Source organism: Tamandua tetradactyla, chromosome 4 (assembly GCF_023851605.1).
Source record: "Tamandua tetradactyla isolate mTamTet1 chromosome 4, mTamTet1.pri, whole genome shotgun sequence".
Taxonomy (NCBI): domain Eukaryota; kingdom Metazoa; phylum Chordata; class Mammalia; order Pilosa; family Myrmecophagidae; genus Tamandua; species Tamandua tetradactyla.
The window spans coordinates 188,588,972-188,600,762 of record NC_135330.1 but is presented as its reverse complement, the minus strand read 5'-3'; the positions used below and the strand labels follow the sequence as shown (position 1 = coordinate 188,600,762).

The 11,791-nt window shown below is 36.0% G+C and overlaps 1 long non-coding RNA gene and 1 other non-coding gene across 2 annotated transcripts; one reads left to right on the top strand and one right to left on the bottom strand.

Annotated features, from left to right (window-relative positions):
- The first annotated feature begins 390 nt into the window (after positions 1–390).
- On the top strand, positions 391–497 carry LOC143681851 (U6 spliceosomal RNA). Its single transcript, XR_013174906.1, has one exon. It is a non-coding gene; the product is annotated as a U6 spliceosomal RNA (small nuclear RNA).
- A 6,379-nt stretch (positions 498–6,876) lies between these two features.
- Positions 6,877–11,530, bottom strand: LOC143679594 (uncharacterized). Its single transcript, XR_013173863.1, has 3 exons — positions 11,292–11,530; positions 8,127–8,216; positions 6,877–7,087 (listed from the first exon to the last, which is right to left on the bottom strand). It is a non-coding gene; the product is annotated as an uncharacterized LOC143679594 (long non-coding RNA).
- Between the last annotated feature and the right edge of the window lie 261 nt (positions 11,531–11,791).

Below are 11,791 nucleotides of genomic sequence, written 5' to 3'. Positions count from 1 at the left end.
ACAAATAGTAAATATCAAAAGAGCCTTTAGAAAGCATCACAATACCATTAAGTGTTCAGTATGTAAATACATAAATGAAAAATAAAGCTTCATTGTTCTTAATCTTATTAAAAGTTGTATCAGATATAGTTTAAGTCCAGCACATTTTCACCTCAAGCTTGGATGACACTCTAACAATCTTTACTGAATTGTAAATGGTGGTGATGGTGGGACAGTGCAGAGTAAAATGTATATGTGTGTGTGTGTGTATATATATATATATATATATTTTTTTTTTTAAGGGCGTGCATAGTCTGGAAATTGAACCCTGGTCTCCTGCATGGAAGGTGAGCATTTTACCACTGAACCACCTGTGCACCCTAACATGTTTGATTTTAAAATCTACATCCAGTGCTCACTTTGGCAGCACATATAACAAAATTGAAATGATACAGAGAAGATTAGCATGGCCACTGTGCAAGGACAATGCATGAATTCATGAAGCGTTCCATATTTTGATGGTAATATTTTGGTAATGAATGGTTGTGGTGGTAGCATAACATAAGTGAGCATAAATAATAGCACTGAAATATATATATCTGAATGTGATTAAAAAGGGAAATGTTAGATTATGGTAACAGAATAAAAATTTTTTAGAAATCCATAGAAATGCACTAGACAAACAGTGAAGCTTAAGTTAAACTGTGGACTACCATAAATAGTACAATGACAAAAATGAGCTTCCATCAATTGTGACAAATGTTCCACACCAAAGCAGGGTGTTGATAATAGGGTGGTATAAGGGAATCCTGTATTATGCATGACTGTTCTGTAAACCCACAACTTCTCTAATATAGAAAAGAGGAAAAATACATACATCCAGAATTCCCTTTCTCTAGTTCATTGGTTCTCAATGGAGTGCAACTTTGGCCCCTAGCAGCCATTTGGCAATATCTGGAGACATTGTTCATTGCCCCTCCTCGACCAGAGATGCTGCTAAATATTCTGAAATGAACTGGACAGCCTTCCCCAGTCCCAGTGAAGAATTATCTGGCCCACAATGTTCATAGTGCAGAAGCTGAGAAATTCTGTTCCAGTGCAGACTTCTCAGAATCATGAAGACACTTATTTGTGGAAGGAACTTTGGATATAACTGGCCGAATCTATCATATAAAATAGAACTCTTTGTTATTCCCATAAGCCACAATCCTTTAAGGCATTATTGTTAAAGGTTAAAATTGTTATATTGATATTTCTGTGCCCATTTGTTCACATTGGCAAATTCTATGATAACATCAAATTTTTTTAAAAAGCTCACAGTTTATATAAATGGGCAATCATTGATGGGCCTTAAGTTAATAATCCTTTGCTCCAGATTTATCCGAAATACCAAGAGATTTTTACACTCTAAGTTTGAAACTTGGAGTCATGCTCCATTTAATATCTTAGACACTAGAAAGCCATTTTTTTTTAAGTGCAAAGTTTAATTGACTTGCCTACGTCAAACTCATTGGATGTATTGCTATCTCCTTATGCAAAACCCATAAGGCAGTGTCTGTATTATAAACCCCTAAGTGGAAATTTAAAGGCCAGCCGGTACCAGAATTTTCTCCTAGGTTTCCAGGATGCAAAAGTGATCCTGCTTTGTTCCCTAGATTTAATTTACCCTCACAATGACTCAGCCCTGACCTTCTCAGAAAGACTTCCTTTATAATTTAATTTTATTTCTTAGTTACATTAAATCAAAGAAAAGTGTTGTGTTCATAAATGAAGATGGAAGTCTTATCCATTTTGCAGAGATTGCATTGATTTTCTACCAGAAGAATTGGATCTGGACTCTGTACCTACACATTCCTGCCCTGACAGGATCATGCCAATCCTGCATTTTCCAAATAACTCCGGAGAGCTTTTTGGCATTAGGATAAGGTTGACGAACAATCAGTGGGTTCCGTCATAACTTCAGCAATTGAGGTTGGGTTACTAGATGTTTTGAATTCCCCTTCCTGTCCTAGAATTCATCAGTTCTATGACAATTAAGCTACAAATGAGAGCTAGGAAATGGGAAATGGCACTATCCTCATGTCACAGGAAAATTCAAGACCAAAGATGAATTATCAAACAACATTTGACACCAGACTTTCTACTCTGGCTCAAGAATCATCTGATAAACTTTCATTTTTAATTTTTCCTTTTTAAAAGCCTTGATACCCAGGGGACTAGCAGCTGAACTGTTAATAAAACACAAAACTAGATTCATTTTAGCTTCTTAATGTTTGAGTCATACTTTGAATATCAGTTCTAGGTCACACCCACCGTGGACATCAAGGCAGACATTTTAAAGGAGATTTTTGCTATGTTAGGTAAGATTAAAAAGATATTCATCTCTGTTCACTAACTGTCTAGACATGTGAGACATCTGGGAAATAAACCAGTATTAACATGTAGCTTTCCTTCCATGCTTCTCAGAGGCCACTCTCAGGAAACCGTTTGACTTCTGGACCCTTAGATAAAAATTCTTGGCAATGTGCTTTGAAATCTGTTACTTTTTTGTATGTATGTTGTTTTTCTCAAAAAAGAAAAAAAAGTTGATTGCGATGATGAATGCACAGGTATATGATGATAATATGGACCATTGACTGTACACTTTGGATGAGTACATGCTATGTGAATGTATAATATATATCAATTAAAAATCATTGAAAATAAAATATCATTGGAAACATAGACTGTTATCATTCTGTGCTTATCATCTTCTTTTTGCTACCTTTCTAATGAACACAAATGGAAAAGATTCGTCTTTTTTCAAGTTGATAATCTATGCACTTGTTTTCCTTTGCTCGATGGGTTTTTGTATATAAGCTGAGTTACAGGGATCTTCACTAATTGGCTGTCACTGCCATACATAAATATCTTTAGCTCTGGCTCCTTAAAACACAAAAACTTTTTACTCCACATCTATTAGAATGGCTATTATTTTTAAATAGAAAAAAAATGTTGGAGCTGTTGAGTAATAGGTAGCCTCTTGCACTGTTGGTTGGTAGGAATATAAAATGGTGCAGCTGCTATGGAAAGAGTTTGGTGGCTCCTCAGAAGGTTAAGTATGGAATTACCACATGACCCAGCAATCCTGCACTAGGTAGATACCCAAAAGAATTGGAAGCAGGGACTGGGGCAGGTATTTGTAGATTGATGCTCATAGCAGCATTATTCACAATAGTCATAAGGTGGAAGCACCCCAGGGTACATCTGCAGATGAATAGATGCACAAACTGTATTATATACAACATATAAATGTTATATGTGATAACATCTAACATAAGCTATATGTCCCGAAAAGGAATAAAGTTCTGACACATGTGACAACAGCGATGAGCTTCAAAGATAATCATATCGAGTGAAATGAGCCAGACACAAAAGAACAAATGTTGTATGACCGCACTTATATGAAACAGCTAGACTATGCAAATTCATAGAGATAGGATGAAGATTACCAGGTACCAGAGGTGAGGGTGGAGGTGGGCAATGGGGAGTTAATATTTAATAGGTGCAGAGCTCATGTTTGGAATGATGGAAAAGTTTTGATAATGCATGATAGGGATGGAAGCACAACATTGTAACTGTTATTACAACCACTGAATTGCATGTTGGGGCGTGGCTGAAATGGGAATTGTTATGCAGCATATAGATAGATAGATCTATATTCAGTCTATATAAAATTACAACAAAACATAAAGAAGAGAAAACTTGCTTTCTAGGCTTTAAAAGAGGCCTTGATTTTGCCCTTTGAACCTGGATGATGATTCTGTAATGGTCTACTCCTATCAGCCACGTTGGACGTCAGCATCCTTAGTCACGTTACAGTCTAGTATTACCCCAACTCTCAGCAAACTCTGCCCTTCAAAACTTATAGAAATTACTATATTAATTGGCCCTGACAATCGTTTGCCCTGTATTGTTGCATTTTTTAAAAATGTGAACGTCTTGTTTGCCCAAACAGTCTGTAAAGAGAGAGAGATGCTGCACTGCATATAACTTTGTATGTTCCTTGGTGCCTAGCCCAAAAAATATGATTGATTCTGATATGCTGTGTGAGATTCTGATGGGCTGAGCTCCATAGAAAGAACATTCTTCAGTGTGGATTGCTACCTCCTCTTTTGAAATTCAGTAGTAGAGTGCTACAGTGAACCCGTGAACGGAAGAGATTCTTAAAAATCTGTACTTGGTCCTTCCTATAACTGCTGGCGTAGTCATCAATCTTTTGGTCATCAATATTTGAGCTAGATGATGCCCAATACAGAGATGGACGATTTCTAAGCTAAATTAGTGCTAAGGCAGTTCAGACTACTTAAAATATTAAGATTTTTTTCTTTGACTAAAATTATAACAATTCAGGATGGTAACTATGCATATTTCACTGTATTAAGATACTCTGATTAGTTAGCTGGGTAGTAGACAGATGTATATTATTGATTAAAAAGATGGTAAATGGTTGTTATTAATAACTACAAGTCTTTAAGCACAAGCTTCTTAAAATTACAGGTTTCATTATGGAAGAAAAGCTAATATAAAGAATCCTAGGCATTGAAAAATTTGTCAGTCATGCATCTCGTCCAGAGTCAGCTGGTGGGGAAGGGGATAAGAAATCTGAGACTCCAAATATTTAAATTTTAGGGCACAGAGGTGTAAGTGGCTGAACCCACATCTCATAACTATGAATCCAGTACTTTTTGGAATCATTTTTTTTTTTTTGCATTTTTGAATGAACTATTTATCCAGTAGATATGAGAGTATTTGGTATCCCTTTAGGTGCTAAAATTGTTTAAAAATGTGGCAAAAGTAGTCCTGTTGAAAGAAAATCATCAAGAACAAACTGTATCTAGGAGTTTAAAGTATAATTCTTGCCAAACTATTTCTCAGCATATGAATTATAACATTTGTCTTTGTAATAATTTTTCCTTCTTCTGTAGAAAAGTAATAGTTTAAAAAATCTCGTGGAAATGGTTAGAGGGACAATACCACTGATGTGATTTTTCTTTTCTTCACATATTGAGGGAATAGTGTTTGGTGGGCTTCACTCTCGGTTTCTTCATAATTTCTTCAAGAAAGAACAGAAGAAATAAATTGCCGGAATAGTCAATTTAAGAAAAGCCCAGACTTTCCAACTCATTTAAACCTCTTCGAAAGGGTCACCATGAGCCAGTTTGCAAGTCTGCTCTGTAATGTCATTTGATTTTCATTGCCTGCCCTAGAGTCCAAAATACGGTTCACATGGCAGAAATTCATACAGAATTCCGGACTTACCTCTTAAGAAATTGAAGTCATCGTATCAATAACAAATAAATGTTACAAATAACGAGTATCATTTTCTCCATTATCAGATAAGGGGTTGGAAATGAATTTTGGGAAGTTTAGGAACGGAATTCTGTATCACAATATAGGATATTAAAAGTTTAAAAGAAAGTAAAGAAAAATTTTCTATTCCTTTTAGCAATTGACTCCATATCTATGGATGAAGAAGATATGCATACATAATGAAAATGGAGTCAATGTTTGTACTTTATATAAATTAGGGAAAGATATTTTATTAGTATGCCATGACATTAAAGTCAGACAAAAATTCAGTTTGAAAACCTCAGTTTAAAAAGTCACCATTTCATTTTCAAAGTATAAGCTGTACTTATTTCTTTAGAGAGTATTTCCCCTGTAGAATCTAAAGAGAAGTAAAAAATGGTTATTAGAGTACGGTTTCTAAATCACCATTAAGCATAAGTATATAGAAAGAAAGCTGCAAGGACATTTGACACAAAGACTTATTTAAAAAAAATTTTTTTTTGCTTTTTCTTTTGAAAGCAACATATGCCCACTCTTTAAAATTTACAGGATGAAATAGAAAAAAGTTAATAATAATATATAATAAAGAAAAGTGCTTCAAACCAGAATAATAATCATGTTATACCTAGAAAATCAGCAAAAATTTGAAAGATTGACCAAACTTATTTTTAAAAGACCACATTAGCTGTTTACTTTTAAAGGAAACACACTTTTATTATTTTTTAAAGATTAATTTAAAAGCTGTTTCATTGGTGTGATATTTTAAAAAGTTCTTTCGCCAGCTAGTTAATGCTGTTTTAATATTTCCCCTGAAAGAGCCTAGTTTTTATTATTGTGTTCTATTTTTGGAATCTCTCAACCAAGACATCAAATTAGAGTTTTGAAAGGCTCTTTTATTTAGAGGTCCTTCTTTGTGATTCAGATTCTCCAGTCAACACCTAATTCCCATGTTCCTGATGAAAGCAGGAGTATAATTCAATGAAATCTACAGACAAGCCCTAAAATTTATTTCCATTCTCAGTGCAGAGTTCCACCACACCCAAGTCTTTTACCAGAAATGTTATTTTACTGTTATTTAAATGCTATGTAAATGTTATTTATGAATGTACAACGGGTAAAATGCAGTGATCTAATTGAGTTTTCACAATGCTTCTCTTGATAAGCAGTTGGGTAAAGGTAATCTGAAGCCTCATTAATAGACACGACAATAATTTAAAGACAGAGTCAGATACTGTATCTGGTGGGCTACCAATGACAAGAAATGTTAAATGGATTGGAGAACTGATAGATTGATAGATTGATGGATCGATAAATAAACATGCAGTCACTGGTTGGACTGTTTATAGAATGGGACCATCTACTAATTGAAACTTGAGGTCATATATGAGTAAGTGAGAAATTATTCTTTAACTGTTCTATTTTGCTATCTTCCTGATAGATACTAGCCCATGTTTATTTTTTAATAAGTCATAAAACATATGTTAATTAATTAATCATTAAACAAAGGGATATTGTTTTTAATTAATTTAACTTAATTATATTTTAATTGGAAAATATGTATAATACTTTAACTTATAGAATATTTTAATTTGCTTAATGATAGATGACAATGCAGCACATTAGTTGGGAACTTCCATGTCCTTTTTTAAGGCTAAGGATGTAAAAGAGACAGTAGAGAGCAGCAGCAAACTTGAATGGATGCTATTGAGGTGATGGATTCTGAAGTAACTTCAGCTCTGCATGTGGGCGGTGGCAGAGGCATCTCCAAGGCTGTTCCCTAAAAGAAGGAATGTTCAAGTTGAACTCAGCTGACACAGGAACGGCTTAAATGGGCGGAAAGCATGCTTAAATCCTAAGAGAGTCTCTTTTCAAGAGCAGAATGCTAACCATAGCTGTGCAAAAATCCCTACAACAGTAATAAAAATAATTCCAGCCAATATTTATTGAATATAACTGTATATAGGACACTATCCTAAGCAGGCTAGGCACATCTGAGCATGTAATCATCATAGCTATGTGACAGATTGTTTTTATTGGCATTTTACCAAAGAGGAAAAAGAGGCAAAGAGAAGTTAAGAGGTTGGTGCATGGTGACACAGTTAATATGTCATGTCACAGAGCTGGGATGGATTGAGACCTGAGAACCATTTTGAGAGTGTAGATCCAACCATTGCACTCTATTAGTGAAGAAGCTAGTTATCGAATGCATGGAAATACCTATTTTCTCTTTTGGTAAGTTCCCACTCTCATAGAAAGAAAATTTCTTCTCTGTCTTCATCCTATGCGAAACCTCATGAACTTCATATTTTATTTTTCATATATGGGGTGAAAATGATAAGGTTTCTACTTGCTTCATATTGTTGGAGGTGGCATTATTAGATTGTTTATCAGGACTCATTATAACCGGCAACTCATGTGATAATCAGAATTTGTACACGTCTTTTTGGTTATTTGATTGTTGTTGAAAATAACAGAAAACCAACTCACACTATCTTAAGTAAATATGGAATTCACTTTAAAGATACTGGGTTATCCAATGAAAAGCAAGAAAGGGAATAGCTCAAATTCCAGGACAACTGGAAGAGGACTCTTACTTGGGATGAAGTTTTCAAACCCCATTAATGCCCCTTTCTATCTGTCTTTCTTGTGTCTGTTTCTCTGTATATGTGTATCCTTCTCTCTTCTTACTATTCATATCGGTTTTCTCTGCCTCCTACAGTAGCAGGATAGAAGATTGGGTCAATATAGCTACTCATTGAATCTAAAATGAATTACAGATTCAAAAGGGATGTATAGCTTTATAATGGCATACTCACAATTTCTATATTACAATTGCCTCTTTATCTGCTCCCCCTTTTCCTTCCTCTTTTTCCCCTCATCTTCTCCTTCTCATTCTCTTCCTTCTCCTTCAAAAAAAAGAATTAAGCTCTTTTGGGCCAGTTCTATGCAACCAAATAGAACCAAAAGGTAGAATAGTTACTCCATGAATTCTATTCCATTTATTCCAGTTTGCTTAGATGATATGATTTGACTTTGAGATTAGCCTATACTGATAACAGTGTCAACATTTGAATTCAAAGGAAGAAAGATTGACAAATATTTCTCCTTAAATTATATTTCACAGACAAGAATAAGATAAATATTTATGGAGCATCTACTATATGCCTAATGCTATAATAGATATATACAGTGTATAAATCATGGTCTGTTCTCTCAAGTAATAGCTAATTTGATTGAAGAAGAAAACTGAACAATCATGAAAAGTCAAGCATGCAACATAAACAGCAAATGTTTTAAAAATTAAAACATATATTTGAAAAATATTTGCAATTTATTTTCAGACTTGCAACATCTTATCTGAGTTTCATAACAATCCATTGAGAATGACATCTCATTTTAGTAACACATAGATTTTCTAGGGTGAAGTAATTTGCAATCACCTGGTTAGAGGTGATGGGGCTGGTTCTTGAACTTGGACCTTCTAAATCTAAATCCAGAGCAGTTTCCATTTTACCATGGTACTTAAATAGTAAAGTACTGAAGAATCCAACAATCAGGAAAAGTGGAGGCTTTTTAGAAAAACATGAATAAATTAATGGGCCTAGCAATGGAAGAATTTATTGTTTAGATTATTTATTGACAGTGACAGAAAATGAACTGAAAACCAGCTAGGGAAGAAAAATATTATTTTAGAGAATAATTCTGGCTGTTTTGAGTGCCAGGTTCATGTAGGACAGCAATAAAGCAAAGCATTAGATGAAGAACAGTTTTGGGGAAAGTATGAGAGACCCTTAGAGATCAAACCCGACAAGAGCCTTAGATGTCAAGACAGTCCAGATAACCGGGTGGCAGAGGCCAGATAGCCAATTATGGCCCGCCATGTGCAGGGATCAGCTAAAGAGTTCAGGCAAGGCATTGATCAGAGTGGAGCCAGAGTAAACATGTAAACACTCATGGGGCTTTAGAAAATAGGAAGAGGATCAAGGATCTAACAGACTGTAAAAATAAAAGTTACTGGACCTCATCAGAGAAGCAGAGTCTGGGCATGCTGGCTTAAGGTAGCCAGGGACCAACCCACCCTATCTGGAGATGAACTACTCAAGTAAGAATTAAGAATGAGCTCATGAGCCAGTCAGCCTAAAGTCTTGGGTGGAGTTGACAGGTGGAGAGGGATGCTGGGCCATGCTACCTATAGTCCCTGCACCTATGGTTCTCCTTTCCATAAGTATCTGTGTGGCATCACACATCTTTTTAAGACAAAATACATCTTACACGTGTGATGTGCTTGACCTCTTTCCCTGTTAGCTTTGGGAGTGGCCATATAATGTCAGGCTGGGTGGTCAGATGCTTATGCCATCATATCCCAAAGGATTGGTTCAAAGATATGCACATGACTCAGCTGGGCCAATCAGAACCTCCCTAAGGCTTTTGCTAGAATTTCCTGAAAAAAAAAAAAAAAGATGATTTTTTTCTCTCTGGACTTGCCAGCTGTAAGGGATGTTGTTCTCCTAGAGCTGTGATGAGGAACGTTGCCAGCCTGTGGAGAGAACCCACCTGAAAATGAACCAAGGCAGAGGAAAGCAGAACAGAGAGATGGAAGCAAGTGCATCCGAATCCCACCACACCTAAGGCAGATTTGCTTCCTTGAACTTCCTACTTAAGGGATGCAATATATTCTCTACTTTGTTTAAACTGGTTTGAGTTGAGTTTCTGTCAAGTGTAACTTCAGTGTCTACACTATGGGAAGAAATTCGGGAGCTACATTAGCAGGTGGAGTTTAGGTTCCATGCGTTAGATAACAGGATGCCATCACATTTTGTGGTAGGATTAGAAATTAGGATTGATTATACTGGCTTTTATGGACTTCAGTAGAATATTTCTATGTGGAATCAAATGGGAATGGGAAAAAAAAACACAGCTAAAGCTCCAATAAGCAGGAAATATGATTTTTTTTTTTTTTTTTTTTTTTTAAAGGAAAGACAGAGAGAAGGAAGGAAGGAAGGAAGAAAGGGAAACATCTCCAAACATTTTCTTGCTTTATTGTATTTTGTTTTTCCGTTTTTGTTACATGGGCTGGGGCCGGGAATCGAACCGAGGTCCTCCGGCATAGCAGGCAAGCACTTTGCCCGCTGAGCCACCGCGGCCCGCCCAATAAGCAGGAAATATGATTTTTAAAAGAAGTAACTTAGTTTTTTATACCATACAGTGTAACTATTTGTCTGTTTTAGTTATTTGATGTTTTTCTATTCCCTTCAGCACAAATAACTGTTGATTTGAAATAAATTGGATTGACTGTAAATAGCTCTTAAATTGAGAGAAAAAGAAAAGTGACATGGTTCCTTACTCCATGCTCAACAATCAAAAACCGTTTTCTAATTTTGTCTCATTATTTCCACAACAATCCAATGGAAAAGATTTGTGAACCTCCAGTTTGCAGGTAAGGAAATTAAAGGCAGGTAGGTAAGCTATTATGGAAGTGACAGAGTTGGGGTCTGAAACCAGTTTGTTGATCCCAAGTCTAAACAAAGATCTTTCTGTTGTGTGACTGCCTCTCTGATTATGCCACTGTTTAGGCATAGATTCTGAAATGGAATACATCACATATAATACAAATATTTTTGCTTCAGTGATGATTTACAATTACATGAATTTATCTCTGATGGATTAATTCAATCGAAGGTCCTTATTAGAGAAGTAAGACATACTACTAATAAAAGAAATCACACATATTTAACCGTTTCTCTCCTCTCTGTTTAGAAAAGCCTGTTTTTTCAATCTCTGTTCCTGCATAACTTTCCTACCAGAACCAGATATATGCCCAACGAGCCAAGTTTCCCCCAGTATGTGTTACTTTAGAACACACTTCAAATAAGAGTCTTTTCCAGCTGACAGTAGCTTCCCCCAAAAATGTGTTTCTGGTAAATTAAAGGAGGGCAACTGATCACTGAAGGTAAACAGGTGATGAAATACTTCATTAGTACCTCATTCGTAACTCATTTCTCCTGAAGTAGTTGACAAAGAATCAAAACTGAAGTCGTGGGTTTCTCAGAAGTGCAGCCTTTGGGGTCAGCCCAGCAGATTAATTATAAGCCAGTGTATAAGGCTGCCTGTCTCCATGTCAATTACCAGCGTTTGATAACGGATATTATGTCAAGGTCTGTTCTTTTTCAAGATGCAGCCACACATTTTAAAATCATTACGAGTGTAAGCATGAGTTGCATAGCACCAGTGGGTTTGGTTCATTTGTTATGTCCCATTATGACTTAAAAGATACAAGGACGCCCCCGGGGTGGGCAGCAGTGGGCTGGGAGTTCCTGAAAGCAAGAACCTGGATGCCTGCTCTTCCTTTATAGGGAGGTAAACAGGAGCTTATTTGCCCAGAAACCAACTAAAATCCCTCTCTTCTGGGGAGGTTGTGAACCCAGCAGTGACACCCAGGCAGAATGGTCAAGTGCCCTGAGGTATGGGTCTAGCCTGGGTG